The 20,242-nt window shown below is 38.6% G+C and overlaps 1 pseudogene; it reads left to right on the forward strand.

Annotated features, from left to right (window-relative positions):
* Nucleotides 1-1,188: 1,188 nt before the first annotated feature.
* On the forward strand, nt 1,189-2,568 carry LOC124974298 (N-chimaerin-like; annotated as a pseudogene).
* Nucleotides 2,569-20,242: the final 17,674 nt, after the last annotated feature.

A 20,242-nucleotide genomic window follows, 5' to 3' on the forward strand; every position in this document is an offset into this window, starting at 1 on the left:
GAGGAGTGGGATAGACAAAAGGTGGTTCCATTCCAAGTTTTCTAAGGAATCTCCATATTGTTAAAGCTAATTTTTAAAATTATTTAAATAAAATTATTTTGCATGTATATAGTCTGTGTCTGGAAGCTCAAATAGCTACAGGTGTTTGACTCTCCTGTTTAATTTTGCTAGCATTAATTATTGATGACTTACTTCCCAGAATTTGGTAATCTTTGACTATGTTGTTTACTGCCTTTGAAAAATCTTTTGTACAATATCCCTGCAGCCTAGGATGAAAGTGTCTGCCTACATAACTGACTAGAGTTTGCTCTTCCTTTCCTTACTTTGTGTAGTGTCAAGGTAATTCTCACTGTGGCCTCCTGGGATGGGGAAGGTAGCAGATTTACCTCTGGTTAATACCCTGAGAGCAAGTTCCTTTCAGGAGGTCCTTTGAGGAGTTCCAGCTTAATGGGGGGGTGGGTAGTTTCTTGAGAACCCCTTTTCACCTTGATTAGTTCAGGTCTTTGACTTTTGTCGTCTTCATCCTGAGTCTATTAAAAATGCAGCCAACTCATCAGAACCTGATCAAAAAATGTGGCCAGGGAAAAGCTAGTCCCTTGGTTACCTTGTTACCTTGTCAGCTTTTCAATGCCTTCAAGAAGAATTTTATTTAATTTTTAATATACATTATCATTGTTTCCAATGGAAGGGTTTATCTCAATAACAGAGCCTCCTACGATTATAAATGGAATGTCTTAGTTTTTCTTACAAGTTTTAGTAATACCACATCTAGCTTTTTAAAATTCTGTATTTTTATTGACTTCACATTCCATTAATGGCTTTGTTTAGGGAAGAGTTTAATGTTTTCTTTATGTCTTCCTGTTTAAGAAGATCGTGTGGCCAGGCCATGGATACTGAGTGTGATGTGCCTCGCAGGCATTGTAGCCAGCGTGCTCGCCCCATATAGTCATCAGTTGACAGCCACAACCACAGGCTCATCAAGGCTAGCAAGGCTCCCTGCGTCCAGGTGTGCCCAACAATAAAGCATCCCTTTTTCTTGCAGCAACCCCAGCATCCAGACCTGCAGCTTCTCCTACCATGCCCCTGAGGCTACCCACTCTCTGGAGGACCATGCGGTGATCTCTGACCTGCCTGGGAGGAGCGCATGGACTGGCCGGAGGAGGCCAGCAGGCCATGAGAGCCTTTACAATGGTTCTGACCCTGTTTGATACAGAAGAACATAGACCTCCTATTTGGAAATCTTACCTAATCAGCTGGAACAGGAAGCTCCTCATCCATGAAGGATTGATTACCTGTACTTGTGAGGTAGAAAGCAGACCAAAGTATTATGGAAGAGAATTTCATGGCATGCTCTCCAAAGAGGTAGTTTGGCCTGCTCTTCAGTGTAGTTGAAGGGAGCTACCTCATTCTGGAGAGTCAGCCGCAACCAGGAACCTACACTCTGACTTTAAGATTTGGAAGTCAAACCAAAAACTTAAGATTCTACTACAATGGAAAACACTTTGTTGGGGAGAAATGCATTGAGTCCATCCACGATCCAGTGGCTGATGGCTTGATTACTTTCTATATTGAAACCAAGGCAGCAGAATACATTACGAAGATAATGATAAATCCAATTTATGAGCACATAGGATACACAACCTTAAACAGAGTGTCAGCATCAAAAAACACATGGCAGCCCTGAAAGAGACAAATGATGAGAGAGAGATGCTGCAGACCAGGATGGGGTATCAGAGAAAAGTTTGACATCACTTGTTAGAACAGCAACTCTGAAAGAAAATGAGCAAATTCCAAACTATGAAAAGGGTCACAATTTTAAGGTCCATACATTCTGAGGATCACACTGGTGTGAATACTGTGTCAACTTCATGTAGGTCCTCATTGCTCAGGGAGTGAAATGTGCAGATTGTGGTTTGAATGTTCATAAGCAGGGTTCCAAGATGGTCGCAAATGACTGTAAGCAAGACTTGAAGCATTCAAAGAAGGTGTACAACTGTGATCTTAGGACACTGCTGGAAGCCCACTTCATTAAGTGATCAATGGTGGTGGACAAGTGCATCAGAAGATGGAGTCTAGAGTTCTTAATTCTGAAGAACTATATGGAGTATCAGTATTTAGTGACCTATTGAAGATGTCCAATGACATTTGACAGAGATGGTGAGAAAGCAGATATTTCTGTGAATGCATTTGAAGATTGCAGCATTATCACTAGTGCACTTAAACTGTACTTTAAGGATTTGCCAATTCCACTCATCACATATGATGCCTACCCTAAGTTCATAGAGTCTGCCAAAATTATGGATCCTGATGAGAAATTGGAAACCCTTCTTGAAGTACTGAAACTCCTATCACCTGCTTACTTGGAAACTCTCTGATACCTCACAGTGCATCTAAAGAGGGTGACCCTTCATGAAAAGAAGAATCTTATGAGTGCAGAAACCCTTGGAATTGGTTTTGGTCTAAACCTTATGAAATTACCAGAAATGGCAGCATTAAACAATATTTGATATTTGATACCAGAGACTGGTGGTGGAGATGCTTATCAAAAATGTAGACATTTCATTTTAATTTTTGAATTTTAGGAAGAAAGAAATGTTTTATAGATGAAGGAATGTTTTATAGTAATTTAATAAACTCCATTAACTGAATTATTTCTTGGTTAGAGGTTTGGGTGAATAACCAGATTAAAATAAAGAAACTTTCTCTTGTTTTTGTAGTGCTGCTCAGCTGTCCTTGTAAAACAGTGAACACATGCTTTCTGCTTCTAGTAAACCTGGGTGTTTATCTTAAGAGAAACTCAAACTTTTGTATGATTACCCGCTACTTGTTAAGGAAACCCCATACCAAGAAAACACAGATCCAAATCGCCTCCCCATCCTGGGTAGTCTGTGATTGTGATTCAGCATGTTTCACAGGGTAAACCTTCGTACTTTGCTTTTGGGGTTCATGCCTTTGGTTTTTGATGCTTGTACAAACATGCACACACAAGTGGATATACAGCACCCCTGTCTGTCACATTACCATGGACTGTATCATATACTGAATTTCCACAGGTGGTTTATTTCCAGTTTTTCTTAGCTCTTTCCTAACATAGTACTTCCTTTCCAACAAAAGCAAAATGTGTTTTCATATTTGTTACTTTGATAAGTTGTCCTACCAATAAAAATGTACAACACAGACCATCTTCTGTTAAATGATCTTTGGTTTTCAGTTGTAATTTTGTATTTCTATCAGGTGTGCATTTATTAGTTTATTAAAATTGGTTTTAAACATCTTTCTCATTAGCATTTTGAAGTTGTTTTCTACATAATTTATATTTTTTTGTTAAATTTTTACTTTAAGAAACTGCACATGGTGCTTTGTTTTCTTCTGTTATCTTAATATAAATATTAAACCTTTGAAATTTTCCCAGAATTCTTCTTTAACTCTATCCTATAGGTTGTGGTATGTAGTAGCTTAATTATTTTTATTTTAAAAATATTACTTAAATCTAAACCTAATGAGAGAGTTGCACAAGATTATTTTAACAGTACCTTATGGCAGATTTTTTTCTTCTAGTTTTGTTACCCATTTCTAAATAAATTACTGTGTGATCAGAGAAGTATAAGTGTACTCATTCTAATTTTGAGAATTTTTTTGATGTTGTCTTTGTGATCTTGTATATGATCAACTTTTGTGATTTTTGCAAAGATACTTGACCAATTGTATTCTCTGCTTTCAGTGTATAGAATTCAATATATATCAATTACATTTATTTTATTAGTTACATTATTTTGTGCCTATTTGCACTAAAACACACAACTGATAGGGAACCAAAGTCTTACATAAGAGACAAAGTTTTTGCTTTTGTGAATTCAAAATTCGTCTTCTGATTTTTGACTTGACAGTAGTGTGAGTATAAAATTATTTGGTCATATACTGCAAACATTATTCAAATATGTTTTTTACCTACTAAGAGTATTCTTGGGGCAAAACCTAAGACCAGTCTGCTTTTTATCCTCAAGGTAATTTGATCTTGCTACCAGAGTCAAAAATATGTATGAATATTTTTAAAGTCCAATAACTTTTCTAGGATATACCTTAATTTAAATCCTTCTGTGTTAATTTTTTTCTGCAACAGAGTAGTTCCTTTCAATCTCAGTAGTCCCATCTTTAACATATGGAAAGTTTTAAATTTTTTATTTGTTAAAGTAGTATTACATTGACAGTTTCATTTTTTTCAGGTATATTTTACCTACTCTTGGACTACTAATCTTTTATAATCCTTAGTTCATTTCCATTTAATTTCACTAATTTTCCTCAATCCCATCCTGTGGTTACTTGCCTTGATCTCAGCAGAACCTGTCTTCTTGTGCTGCTTCATTGTAATCTTTATTTCCAGGTTGCCATCTTTGCTAAGTTCTGCCAAGTTTTTGCCACTGCATATTCCTCCTATTGTCTTACTATAATTTCCTAAACTATTACATATGTGATTTTTGGTGATTGTTTTTATTTGTTTTGAATTGAGCTCCTTTTCAAAGTGATCAATTTATTAAGTTGCTTTTCTCTCTTAAAATTCATGATGTGTCACAAATTTCATATTTTGTGGGAATATTTTTCTAGTGGAATTTTTCCAGCTCTAACTTGTTTCTTTTATCTTGTTTCATCAACCTTATTTCAAATACAGATAGTGTGTTTCTTCCTTTTTGTACTCAACCACATGCTCCCTGCCATGATATGCTGTTTCACTGTGGGTCCATGGGGACCAGTGGGTCATGGATTGAAATTTCCAAAAGGGTGTGCCAAAATAAAACTTTTCTCTTGTAAGTTAAATACTTTTCTTAGGGGAAAAAATGTTAACTAGCACACATTTGCTCTATTTGAGTCATAAAATCACTTAGTTTTCCAGAACTGTGGTCACTCACTTTCCTTAAGAAGTGGTACTCCATAATAAAAGACCTCATTCAATCTGCATGTGCCACCATCACCACCACTGCCATTGAATTCAGTAGCTTCAACCTACTCTTTTAATTCAGTAGGGCTTGGAAAATCAAAAAGTGTGAAGAAACTTCCAGAATGGGACAAATTCTATAAAGGGCAGGTTCTTAATGGTCATCAGCATACTTGAAGGTACACATCTTCTATTTGAGACAAGGAGTTCCTGTATTGTTCTTTTTTGGAAAAAAAATCATATTTTGTAGTTTCCACTTATACACTTTTTGTTGTTTATTTTTCTTAATTTTAATTTTTACAGACTTCATTTTGATTCATTATACACAAATGGGGTACAACTTTCATTTCTATGGTTGTACACAATGTAGATTTACACAGTACATGTAATCATACATATGCATTGGTCAATACTCTCTGTTTCAGTCTACTGTCTTTCCTTCCCCAACCCCCTCCAGTCCCATTTTCTTCTACACCAGCCAAAGTTCCTCCATTCTTCTCTTGCCCCACAACTCCCACCCCCATTATGTATCATCATCCACTTATCAGAGAAAACATTCAGTCTTTGATTTTGGGGGGTTGGCTTATTTCACTTAGCGTGCTATTCTCCAACTCCATCCATTTAGCAGCAAATGTCATAATTTTATTCTTCTTTATGACTGAGTCATATTCCACTGTGTATATGTACCACAGTTTCTTTATTCATTTATCAATGGAAGGGCATCTAGGTTGGTTACATAATCTAGCTCTTGTGAATTGAGCAACTATGAACACTGATGTTGCTACATCACTGTAGTATGCTGATTTTAAGTCCTATGTGCATAATCCAAAGAGTGGGATAGCTGGGTCAAATGGTGGTTCCATTCCAAGTTTTTTGAAGAATCTCCATACTGCTTTCCAGAGTGACTGCACCAATTTGCACATCCACCAGCAATGTATGAGTTCCACTTATACATTTTTATACTTTATAAGAATTTCACACTTAGCATAGTACTATCGTTTGGATCTGGAATATTCCCCAAAAGCCCATGTGTTAAAGACTTGGTCCCTAGGATGGTGCCCTTGGGAGTCTTTAGGTGGAGGAGCCTAGTAGAAAGTCCTGAGGTCATGGGGTGTTCCTCTGTAGGAGATAATGGGACCCCACTTCTTCCCCCTCCTCTTTGTTCCATGGCTTGTGATATAGCTGATTTTGCTCTACCATGTTCTCTTACCATGGTGTGCTGCTTCACCCCAGGCCCAAAACAATGGGACCAATTGATCATGGACTTGAACCTCCAAAACTATGAGCCAAAATGCCCTTTAATTTTTATAAGTTTTTATAAGTGAGTTATTACTTTAACTTTTATCTTTATTAGTTAGTTATCTCAGGAATTTTGGGGGCCAGCTAGTCAGAACATAAATGTTGTGGAAAGTTGCACTTTGGTTTTACTTTAGAGTGTTAATATAGTCTACCTTTAATTTTCATTTGATAAATACATTTTGGGGGGCATCAGATATGCTCCTGGTTTTAAGACAATCTGCACAGGTATTTACTATTGTATTAATTCTAGAACAATCTGTGAGGTTGTCATTAGCAGGGCAGCAACAGGTTACTAAACACAATCACATTCACATAGGTAAACACACTCTTCTCTATCTTGTTTCTCTCAGATAAATACCCTAGGCTCAATGTTCTAACCAGTAGTTCTAGGAACAACTTCAACAACTGTTTCACCAAAACAGGAAAACTCTTTATTCTTTTAAGAAAACAGATATAAATTCAAAATTTTGTTGAGAAGATACAAAATTCATGTAGATCTAAATTATATTTTATAGTAAATTGCTTGTGAATCCTTGTAACCTTTTCCTTGATTTAAAATAAAAGGCAACAGGTAATGCAGACTCTGCCTCTTCCTCAACATATTTTCTCAGTCAGAGATTTCAGACTGACACCTTCAGCCCCAGGATCACTGAAGCATGCCATGAGGTAGTGTGGGGGAGTGAATGATATAAAATCTTCACTCCGTTCAAATAGAGAAACTCCATATGTATTTTGTTTTATGTTTTTGTGTCTTTAAGTTCCATGCAAAAACCTTAAATCATATATGTCAATCCTGGTTATTGTCATCTCTATTCTTTTATCCTCAGTATACAAGTTTGTGGTGATACTGAGGGTCACAGGTACATATCTGTGTTATAAAGAAGTATTTCTAATTCTTTAATTCCTCTCAGGTTAGTATTTTAATTAAGAATGAGTCACAGATATAAACAAAGAAGAAGAGGTTAAAAAATTTACTCTCAAGGTCTTTGCCGACTTCATGAATCTGAACTCAGTGGTGGATTCATACTCAATTGCTTTTCTTCTTGCCAAACTATTAATTCTACATTTGGGGACCCAGGATAGCAAGCTAATGAGCAAGCTTATTCTCCAAAGAATCCAGATAGGGGTCAGCATACAGGAAATCACTCTCCAAAGCAGATAGTTGATTTTATCTTTGCCAGTGAACCAGTGCTTGAGCACCAATCACTACTTACTCTTATTTGTGGCAATGGCATAAAGGTTTAACATATGAGGCATACATCTCTGTCTGTGTGTTCTGTGCCTGGGGTAACTCCATATCACTTTCTAGGAATAGTATTGAGATTTACTCAACTACTCAAATGAATTTTTAAAATCAGTCCACTTCCAGGTGCACGTTTAAGATGGCACATTTAAGGTGAAGGTCTTTACCATGAAATCATTGGTTCACTTTCAAATAAAAAAATATTGGAAGTCAATGTACATATACAACCACTTAAAATACACACAAATGTTAGAGTATACATGATATATCTCTGATTTTTTTTAAAAAATCACTTAACGTGTAGGTGAAGATATTTTGAAATATTTTGGGTAAATTTACGTACATAATTTGCCAGACATTGACTATTTTGTGATAAACAAATGTTCGATATTGCTTATGACTTCTTTGAACACAAAATTCTGGGTATTTATACAGAATACACCAAAATAATCAGTAGTTATTATAATAGCAAATGGCAATAACAATGGGAGCTCATTTTTATTGAGCAATTATTATGTTTCAGTTGCTGTTCTAAGTACGTACACTCAGGAAAAAAAAAAAAAGCCATGAATCAGGCACAGCTTTTTTGCATGTTTCACAATACAAGGAGACTAAAGCAGAGATTAGATTTTAATTAGATAAATATACACAGTTAATAGGTTATAATGTCATATTCAGGGTCTCCCAGTGTGGTAGGTAGTAATACACATGCCTTTTGTGCTTCTTAAATTCATCTCTTAAGGCTTAGTTTGTGACTTATCTATATCCTTAGAAATGAGTTGTAGTAAGACTCAAGGACATTGTGAAAAATGTTGACAATATCCTCTTATTTAACAGGGACTGGAAACATTTCTAACATAGTACAACACCACTTGAATGACTGAGTCAAAGTAAAATAAAGTTTTGTGAATTTCTATTTCATTTAGGTAATAATTTACATTAATGATAATTAAGCTTTAGAGAATGTTGGTGATACCTTTCCCTAAAACTCAAGGAAAATCAGTATAAGGAATTCTGTTTCAGTGCAGTATTTTTGACACATATTCTTCATTCTTTCTTGTTTTTGGAAGGGGGACTAACTTACTATTAATATATTACAGAACTTTACAATGGTTCACATTGTTCCAGGCACGGTGGTGTAGGCCTGTATTCCTAGTGGCTCAGGAGGCTGAGGCAGGAGGATCGAGAGTTCAAAGTCAGCCTCAGGGTCCATGAGGCCATAAGCAACTCTGTGAGACCCTGTCTCTACATAAAATACAAAATAGGACTGGAGATGTGACTCAGTGGTTGAGTGACTCTGAGTATCAGACCCCCTAAAAAAGTGTGGCTAAAAATTCATTTTAAAAAGGTTTGATAATTTCTGGATGAACTAGGAATTTTTTAATGTGCATTTGAAAGTGAAATTCTACATGTAGCTTTTGTATCTCTTTGTCGAATATAGGAATCAAAAAAAGTTCTTCAGTTTTGGCTTTCCCAAAAGGTCTTGCTCCTTGATGGTTCCATTACCCTGAAATACACAGTGAAGGGTTAATGAAGCCTCTGGAAGGTATGAACCCACTCACCCATCTGCCAGAGACCAGGGTCGGACAGCCTTTCCAATCATACTGGAAGAATACAAATCTCATTAAAGGGTCAAAACATATCATTCCAGTGACAGTCACTCTTCAACAAGCATGTCTGCTGGCATTGCACATTCAAGAGGAGTGGAGCAATATGGATACTGAATGACCCAAGTATAGGCATACTGATGAGGGAAGTGGTTTGCTAGGTAAGCAGGGTTTAAAAGCATGTGCCAAGTTTATTATTTTTCCCACTGGAAACCAAAACCAGGATGCCCCAAACTGGCCAGGAAATCACAGCAGAAATCTAAAGAGCCCACCAATAGAATTTCCCATGTTTGAACCATTTGTTAATAAATTCCTATTCCTAAAACAGATATCTGAGATGCAAAAATTTTTCCAACACCCATACAAGTACTTTCTTTTGCCTATAGACAATATTTGACAAAAAAAATATGTGTTTGTGTGTGTGTGTGTGTGTGTGTGTGTGTGTTTACAACTGTTACTGATCGCTCCCAAATTCCTGGGACTCGTTCACTGTAGTCTAGTAAGTGCATCACATGGAGAGGAAATGCACATCAACAGTTCCACTGGCATTCTGAGCTTCTGATGTGGCAGAGGAAGATGAAAGGACCACATCAGCATTTCTCAAAACATTTCATCAATTTCTATCATAATTTATTTATCAAAAATCAGGCCTGTGTTCTACCTCCCTGTCCTCAGGGTCAGTTGGACATTTTAATTCTAAGCAGCAAATTAGGAGAAATGAATCCTCCATTCTTTTCACAGTGACAGCTCAGAGGGGCATACCTTCCATTGACATGGTCCAGGGATGGGCCCCAAACACACAGTGCTAGAGGGCTGCATGTGTACCCTTTGAGAGGGGTATATCTCTTGCAAGGAACTCTTCTCCTAACCATTACCTCAAAGTTTAGCGGGGAATGCAGGTCCCTCTGGGATTCTGGTGGCAAACTGGACTTTGTGAGTTCTCTTTGGGGAATGCTTCCTGCTGGAGACTCACATTGTTTTTTCCCATTGAAACACTAGTTTTTGGGGAAAAAAAACAAGATGGAAGAGTGGGCATATGGAAGCAGCTGGCACTCCTCCTCCATCCTGGTTAGGATGAGTTGCTGGGTGCCCCTCTTTCAGCTTCAGGGAAGGAAGGAGGTGGCCTATGTGCAGGAGTCCAGAGGGGCCCCATTCATGGCACCCATGACACTCTTACCCCAATGCCTGGACAGCACTTTCTTGTTCAGTAGTGAGTGAGGGTGGCCCCCTTCTTCCAGGTGCTTTTGTGTTTCTGCAGGAACATAAGGTCATTGTGTGAGTGACTCATGCCTGGGTCTTTCTGTAGGTGCCAACAGCAGAAAAGTATCTTGGCACTCCTTCTTAAAATTCCTCTTGCAACTTATTGGCAAAACTAGACTGTGAGTTGCTCAGGGAGATCTTGTTTAGCTTGTCCCCATTGAGTTCAAGCAGGGTTGGCCCACCACATGCTCTTGCCAGGTGATGCTTCTCCAATGCCTTGGGATCCAGATCATTCTTCTGGGTCTCCAGGGCAGATGAGACCCAGCCTGACTCATCTTCCACTGGGGGACAGAGAGCACAGTTGCCTCTGTGGAACTCAGGCCAGACAGAGCATCCTGGCAGTTGCTGTCTGTGGAGAGTTCATTATTCTGCATCAGGGCAAAATCATGGTGCTGAGCATGAGGTCTTGGAGATCCCTGAAGTGATGATAGTGCTCTTATTCCATGGTGACTTGAGTTTCAGCTTTGAAGATTCAGTGAGCTACCAGATGGCAATTTCAGTGACCTGATCGAAGGCATTCAACATGAGCAATTCTGTACCTGAAGAAGAGAACGTCTTGCTGAAAGGTGTACCATGTCATGAGATGACCTGGATGGAGATGTCCTTCTCAATTACTTTTACCTAGATGGGGATCTTTAGAGGAGACTCAGAGCTTAGATGGGACACCTCCCCACTTTGTAGAGAGGCTTGCTCTTCACAGCAGTGATAGTAGTGACCACATTCCCACATGGCATCACTGTGAAGTCCTTTTCTATCTTGAGAGCAGCAACAGGGGAGGGGTTTTCAAAGGTTTCAATTCACTGATTTCTATGTAAGAAAAGTGCTGTGACTCAGCTGAGCTTTGAAGTGATGATGGTGGTCCCAATGACCAGCGAGAATCTCTGCAGTCCAGGAGGCTGCTTCTTCAACAAGTCCAGAGAGAAAGTGGTCATGGTCAGTAGACTTTCTGAGGACCACTAGACCTGTGCAGTCTGCACGTAGAACTCATTGGACTTGCTGTTCAGGTCTGAGGTGAACTCTTCCTCCCAAGTGAGTTGAGTAGTGTTCTTGGTTAGGGTGCTGGTGAACCTCAGAGCAGGATCATTCAGCTGGGCAATGCACATAGGGTTCACACTGCATAAAGCACCATTATCACTTAGCAATGAGGCAGGGATGTTCTTCACCAGTGGTTTTAGTTCATGAGCCCATGGACATTTAGGAGAACAGGATTCTTGAGCAATAGATGAAGTGCTTTGTAGACTCTGCTTCCTTTATGTCCATGGGCTTGGTACTGAGATATTGATGGTCATTCTTGGCATGTGGATGGAGGACCACCTAATATGGATGTCTTCTTTCTTTACTTTCATGTAAAACTCCAGTTATAGATGAACAAGTGAGGGCTGCACTTCATAGAGATGGTGTCCGGAGCCCACCACTGACGGCACTGCACTTACCACGAACTGAAGGGTCTTGTCCACCATGTGACAGGCCACCACCTTCTGGACCATGCTAGAGACTTATCCAACTGCCAGCACCAGGAACTGAGGCCTTGAGTCCTGCTGAAAGGAGAACTATAGAGGGAACCCATTCCTTTTGGCCTCATGATTCAGGGAGATCACCAAGACCACCTGCCACAGGTTTCTTCAGATGTTCAGACTCAGTATCCAGAAAGCAGAGTTCCAACTCCAGGCACTTTTCTTCTTCAGGCTTGATGGGCCATGGCAACAGGAGTCAGGTCCTGACCAGTGCCCATTGCATCAGGTAAAGGCACACTGTGACCAGTGACATGATGAAGAATGACACCAACATGAAGCACTGAACCTCACCAAGCCATCAGTCCAGGTGGGTCATGGTTGTGGTGCATACTGACCCTACTTTCCCCAACTTCCACAGCAGTACCCATGCCAGAACACAGAGCATGTGGGTGGTGAGTTCAGGACATTTTCTGTTGGTCGAGGACTGGAGGGGATGTGGCAGACCCAAACAGGATGAGGCATAGAGCTCAGAGATCCAAGACCACATTAGGTGAGCATGAAGGAAATTCACATCTGGAGTCCATGGGTTCATGGATCACAATTGCACCCCAAGTCTGGTACACCTGGGAAAAGTGAATGTGGGAGCAGACCCTGTAGTTGAAGTGGCTAAATAGTGCATCTCTCTTCATTCTTTTATGAAATAAATTTTGGGAAATATCATTGTTATTAATAATTCATAAATGATTTCAATTAAGGCACCATCCACCTAACAACATTCTTTGTAAAACTACAAAAACATCATCAAATGGAAGACCAAAGACACAGGACAGTAAAAGCAATCCTGAGCAAACAGAGCACTGCTAGAGAATTCTCAATACTCAATTTGAAATACACTGCAGAGACATGGTAACAAAAACAGCATGGTCCTTGCATAACAGCAGACAAGTAGACCAACAGAGTGAAAAAGATGACAGAGCACCTAACGTACACAACTACAACCATCTGATTTCTGACAAAGGTGACAAAAACACATATGGGAGAGAAAGGACAGCTCCTTAAACAAACAATGCTGGGAAGACTAAATATCCACATATAGAAAATGGAAACTACATCACTATCTCTCACCCATCAACTCAAAATGGATCAAAACCATAACAAAATATCTGAAACTTTGAAAATAATAGAAGAAAACATGGGGAAAATACTTTAAGACTTTGAAACAGGCAATGTCCTCCCAAATAGTTCTCTAGTTTTTGCTCAGGAAATAAAAGCAAGGATCAACAAATGAGACTCCATTGATTTAAAAAGCTTCTGTGCAGACAAACAAGTAATTTCTACAGACAGACTACAGAAGCAGAAAAATCATTGCCAGTCACTCTTGAAAAGAGAATGAATGTACAGAATATATATAGAACTCAAAAAAATTAACACTAAAGAAATCAAACAACCTAATCAATAAGTGGACAAATGAAATGAACGGATACTTCTCAAAAGAAGTGCAAATGGACAATAATTATGTGAAAAAAGTTTCAATGAATTTAGCCATCAGGCAAATGCAAATCAAAACTACATTGAGAGTCAAGGAGCGAGCTGGTGGGTGAGTCAGGCCACCTGCATTGCGGAGCTAGCTGAGAGGCACCCAAACTACATGCCTTGTGGAGTCAGGCGGTGGGCAGCCAACTTTCCCAACCACCAGGCCAAAGACAGACTTCATTACTGAGCGAAGCTGTCCGACCACAACACCGAGGTCTGTTGCCATTGCAGAGCAAGCTGGTAGATGAGCCATCCTGCCTGCATTGCTCAGCTAGCCAGAGGTTTCCTTATAGGCTGGTGCAGGCATTTTGAATTTTTTCTGAGGACATGGCCATCATCATTGGAAGGGTAGCTCCCTTCCTGAGACACTTACAGGAGGCTAGAGGACCTTTGACAAGACCCAGGAATCAAGAAGAGGAGGTATTGAGAGACTTGGGACAAACTCAGAGCACCAAATGAGTCTCTCCCACTGGTCAGCCTCCCTGGATGGGGCAGGAGTCCTGAACCACATGGAATTTCATGGAGTAGAGTGGCCCAGTGAGACTCCCCTGCTGGACCTAAGAACCCAGTCAACTGAGAACATTGCAGAGGAGGGCCACAGAGTGAGAAGCTTTGATGCAGAGTAGGGTCTGAGGCCCAGGCAGTAGCTCCACTCCCCAGAGAACATAGCAGGGGAGGGTCACTCAGCAAGGGAGTCCCTTGCAGGGCCATGCTCCCCAGCCCAGGTGGTAGGTCAGGACCCTGGGTATGTCGCAGAGGAGGGCTTCCAAATCTAGGTGGTAGTTCTGGACTGAAGGGAACATCTCAGAGGAGAGCTGACCAGCAAAACTTCCCCACTAGGTGAGTCTTCCCCATTGGGCAAGATTTTCCCACCAGAGCAGTAGAACCAGAGACACAGGCCCAGATCAGACATGCCCCAGTCTGCAGTCTAGTCCCACTTTGGCTGATGATCAGTCAGCAAGTGGAGGTGCCTCTGCCCACTGACAGGGAATATACCCCACCTGAAGGCCAACACCCCTAGGGGGGCAGCAACCTAGGGGAGCACTGCATTATCAAGTTCCTCTAAGATTTCATGCTACTGAAGGCTAAGAGGTGAGTTATTGGAAATCTACAGAGACAATATTAGTCAATAAAGGATATCTGCAGTATTTCAGGGTTACACTACTAGAGGCGAAGATACCTGAGCAATATGAGAAAACAAGGGAAGAAAATGTCAGAAGCAAACCTAGATGGTATAGCAATAAAATCCAATGACAGCATGGATTAAGAAATGTCAGAAAGGGAGTTCAAAATGTACACAATTAAAACAATCACAGAAGCAAATGCAGGCTTTGAATGATTGCACCACTCAACAGTTAAAAGAGCAAATATGGGAAGCAAAAGATCATTTCAATAAAGAATTAAAGATACTGAAAAAAAAGACAGAAATCCTTGATATGAAGGAAACAATAAACCAAATTAAGAACTCCATAGAAAGCATAACCAATAGGATAGAACAGCAGGAAGACAGAACTTCAGACATTGAGGAAAATATTTAAACTTGAAAACAAAGTTGACCAGAGAAGATGGTAAGAAATCATGAACAAAATCTACAAGAATTTTAGGATATCATGAAAAGCCAAATTTAAGAATCATTGGGGTAGAGGAAGGCACAGAGAGACAAACCAAAGGAATGAACAATCTATTCAATTAAAAAATATCAGAAAATTTCCCAAATCTGAAGAATGAAATGAAAATCAAGTACAAGAGGCTTATAGGACTCCAAATATACAAAATTACAATAGACCCACACCAAAGCACATCATAATGAAAATTACTACCATACCAAATAAAGACAGAATTTTAAAGACTGTGAGAGAAAAGAATCAAATTACATTCAGGGGGAAGCCAATATAAATATCAGCAGGTTTTTCAACCCAGACCCTAAAAGCTAGAAGGGCCTGGAACAACATTTTTCAAGCTCTGAAAGAAAATGGATGCCAACCAAGAATCTTATACCCAGCAAAACTTACCTTCAGATTTGACAATGAAATAAAATCCTTCCATGATAAACAAAAGCTAAAAGAATTTCCAAAATTCTTTTGTTAGCAGAATATTCCATGAGGAACAGAAGAAAAACAATGATGTAAATCAGCAAAGGGAACCCTAAAGGAACAGCCAAATAATGGAGAAACCACATAGTGTTAAAAAAAAAATTAGCCAAATGATCGGGAATACAAATCATATCTCAATAATAACCCTGAATGTTAATGGCCTGAACTCATCAATCAAAAGACATAGACTGGCAGATTGGATTAAAAAGAAAGATCCAACAATTTGCTGCCTGCAAGAGTCTCATCTCATAGAAAGAGATACCCATAGACTAAAGGTGAAAGGATGGGGAAAAACATTCCATGCACATGGACACAGCAAAAAAGCCAGAGTATCCATTCGCATATCAGATATTGTGAACTTCAAGCCAAAGTTAGTCAGAAGGGATATAGAAGGACATTTCATACTGGTTAAGGGAAGTATAAATCAGCAAGACATAACAATCATAAATATCTATGCCCTAAATAGTGGCTCATCCATATACGTTAAACAAATCCTTTTCAATTCCAGAAATCAAATAGAAAACAACACAATAATACTAGGTGATTTTAAGACACCTTTCTCACCACTGGACAGATCCTCCAAACAGAAATTGAACAAAGAAACCATAGATCTCAAAAACAATCAATAATTTAGACTTAACCGACATTCATAGAATATACCATCCAACAAAGAGCAAATACACTTTCTTCTCAGGAGCACATGGATCCTTCTCTAAAATAGACCATTTTTTATGCCACAAATCTAATGTTAGCAAGTACAAGAAGATAGAGATATTACCTTGTATTCTATCAGATCATAATGGATTGAAATTAGAAATAAAAGACAGAGTAAAAACAGAAAATACCTGAACACCTGAGGATTAAATAATATTATTTGTATGATGGATGGATAACAGAAGACAACAGGAAGGAAATTAAAAAATTCATAGAGGTAAATGAGAACAAAGAAACATCATATCAAAATCTCTGGGACACTATGAAAGCAGTACTTAGAGGAAAATTTAATTCATGGAGTGCATTCAATAAAAGAAGAGAAAATCAACAAATAAATGACCTAACACCACAGGCCAAAGCCCTAGAAAAAGAAGAACAGAGCAACACCAAAAGTAGTAGAAGACAGGAAATAGTTAAAATCAGCTGAAATCAATGAAATTGAAACAAAAGAAATCTTAAAAATTGACAAAATAAATAGCTGGTTCTTTGAAAAAATAAACAAAATTTATAAACCCTTAGCCACACTAACAAAGAGAAGAAGAGAGAATACTCAAATTACTAAAATTTGGAATGAACAAGGAAATATCACAACAGACACAAGTGTAATACAAAACATAATTAAAATCTCTTTTGAAATTTATACTCCAACAAAATAGAAAATCTTGAAGACATCAACAGGTATCTAGAGACATATGAATTACCTAAACTGAACCAGGAGGACATACACAATTTAAATAGATCAATTACAAGTAATGAAATAGAAGAAGTCATCCAAAGTCTAAGAAGTCATCCAAAGCCTACCAACAAAGAAAAGTCCTGGAACAGATGAGTTCTCAGCCCAGTTCTACAAAACCTTTAAAGAAGAGCTCATTCAAATACCTCTCAAAGTATTTCATGAAATAAAAGATGAGGGGACCCTCCCAAACTCATTCTATGAAGTCAATATCACCCTGATACGTAAACCAGACAGAGACACATTAAGGAAAGAAAATTTCAGACCTATATCCTTAATGAATATTGATGCAAAAATTCTCAACAAAATCTTAGCAAATCACATACAAAATTCTATTAAAAAGATAGTGCACCATGATCAAGTGGGTTTTATCCCAGGGATGCAAGGTTGGTTCAACATCCGGAAATCAGTAAGTGTAATTCACCATATCGACAGACTTAAAGTCAAGAATCACATGATTATTGTCATAGATGCAAAAAAGTATTTGGTAAAATACAGCATCCCTTCATGCTCAAAACAATAGAAAAATAGGGATAGTGGGAACATTCCTTAACATTGTAAAGGCCATCTATGTTAAGCCCATGGCCAATATCATTCTAAATGGTGAAAAACTGAAAGCATTCTCCCTAAAAACTGGAACAAGGCAGGGATGTCCTTTTTCCCCACTTCAACATTATCCTTGAAACTCTAGCCAAAGCAATTAGACAGACCAAGGAAATTAAAGGGATACGAATAGGAAAAGAAGAACTCAAACTATTCCTATTTGCTGATGACATGAGTATATATTTAGAGGAACCAGGAAATTCTACCAAAAAGCCTTTAGAACTTATAAGTGAATTCAGTAAAGTAGCAGGATATAAGATCAATGCTTATAAATCTAATGAATTTTTATACATAAGTGATGAATCTTCAGAAAGAGAATTTAGGAAAACTACCCCATTCACAATAGCTTCAAAAAAAATAAAATACTTGGGAATCAATCTAACAAATGAGGTGAAAGACCTCTACAATGAGAACTACAAAACACTAATGAAAGAAATTAAAGGAAACCGTAGAATATGGAAAGATCTCACATGTTCTTAGATAGGCAGAATTAATATTGTCAAAATTGCCATACTACCAAAAGTGCAGATTCAATGCAATTCCAATTAAAATCCCAAGGACGTACCTTGCAGAAACAGAGCAAGCAATCATTAAATTCATCTGGAAAAATAAGAAACCCAGAATAGCTAAAGTAATCCTTAGCAGGAAGAGTGAAGTAGGGGGTATCACAATAACAGAACTTCAGAACTTCGACTGTACTACAAAACAATAGTAACAAAAATGGCATGGTATTGGCACCAAAATAGACAGGTAGATCAATGGTACAGAATAGAGGACACAGACACAAACCCAAATAAATACAGTTTTCTCATACTAGACAAAGGTGCCAAAAATATGCAATGGAGAAATGATAGCCTTTTCAACAAATGGTGCTGGGAAAACTGGAAATCCATATGCAACGGAATGAAACTAAACCCCTATCTCTCACACTGCACAAAACTCAAATCAAAATGCATCATGGACCTTGGAATCAGACCAGAGACCCTGCATCATATAGAAGAAAAAGTAGGTTCAAATCTTTAACAAGTTGACTTAGGATTTTCCAATTTTTATTGGTTGATTTGTTTTTTGTTAAGTGGTCTTGAGTTTTGTCAGATGTACAGCTGGCAAAGCTTTTCTCTATCTGATGATCATCTCTTCACTTTTCTGATTGCTTCCTTTGCTGTGCAGAAGTTTTTTTTTTTTTTGGTTGATGAAATATCATTTATGAATTATTTTTCTTTGTTGCCTATGCCTTTGTAGACCTAACCAGGAAACTACCAATTATGCCAAAATCTTAAAAATTTCCATCACACTTCCCCTAGCAGTTTTGGAGTTTTGGGTCCTACATTAAGGTCTTTGGTGGCTTATGAGTTGATTTTTTTGTACAGAATGAGAAGTAGGAGTAAATCTTCAGTCTTCTGCACGTGATCATCCATTGTTTTCCAACACACCTTGTTGAACCGTATGTCATATTCTCCAAGAATACGTTTTTGGCACCATTACTGAGAAGCAAGTGGCTGTACATGCATGGGTTTATTTATGCCTTCTCTATTCTGTTTCATGGGTCTGTTTGTTTACTAAAGCCAATGCCAGGCTTTAGGTCACCATGCCTCTTATAACCTCTTCAAATACCTCCTTCCTATATCAACGTACATTGCTTCTGACAGGATTATAAATCTACATTTCAGACATCTTCTCAGCAATATCTGATTTCTCATGGGTGTGATTAGTTCATCCTTGGATGTACTAGTCTATTGGCAGATGAAGTGCTGTGCAAGGAGCAAGACTGGGGGAACCACCATGTCCTCCTTGCTACCTGACCCTGCATTGTGATACTAGCACCTTAAGACAGCAGGTCCATGGCAGGTACATTCTGAAGATACAGGCCCACTCTGTGAGAGTTACTTGGATTTAACAAGGCTATGTCATTAGCAGGTTACCATAGGGGTCACCAATAGTCAGGACTCATCACCATAGGCTGAGAGAGGATGATTCACAGACAGCCTACCCACAGCCCTTCTGTGTGGGAAACATCACTTTCCTGGGGACCACCAGGATCAACAAGGACCAGGTCATCCAGATTCTATGTGAAGAATAAAGTCCACACATCTTCTAAAATTCACTTGACTCATGTCCCAGCAGCATGCTGACCTGCTCCATCCAAACTGTGTGTCCCATCACAGTGGGGAAAATGAGGAAATGAGGAAATGAGAAAATGAGGAAATTGGAGAAATGAGTCTTTCAGGACACCAGACTCACTAAAAGACTGAGATCTAATCAAGGATAGTTATATCTTCCTTCACCAAGCAGAGTAAATGCAAAACAATCTAAGCAGCACTAACAAAGAACATACATACACGTTATATGCAAATGGCAGGAAATCAAAGGGTGGGGAACTAATTTTTAAAAGTCCACTAGAGAATGGTGATTATCATGGTCTGGATCTAGGAATGTCCCCCCCAAAGTACATGTGTTAGGTAATGCAGAAATATTCAGAGGAGAAAAGACCATTTTCTAATAAAAAAAAAAAAAACATGAAGACTGGATTTTGGGATCTTCAACCTCATATGTGGACTACTCCTTTACATGAATTAATAATTTGAAATGACCACAGTCTATTTTCAGACAGGTGGGTGTAGCTGGAGAAATTAGGTCACTGGAGGTGTGCCATTTGAGAGCATAATGTAACATTAGAAAACATTTTTCTGTCCCTGGGTATGTGAGAGTACCTTTCTCTCTCTCTCTCTCTCTCTCTCTCTCTCTCTCTCTCTCTCTCTCTCTCTCTCTCTCT

This window comes from Sciurus carolinensis, unplaced genomic scaffold (genome assembly GCF_902686445.1).
Source record: "Sciurus carolinensis unplaced genomic scaffold, mSciCar1.2, whole genome shotgun sequence".
Taxonomy (NCBI): Eukaryota; Metazoa; Chordata; class Mammalia; order Rodentia; family Sciuridae; genus Sciurus; species Sciurus carolinensis.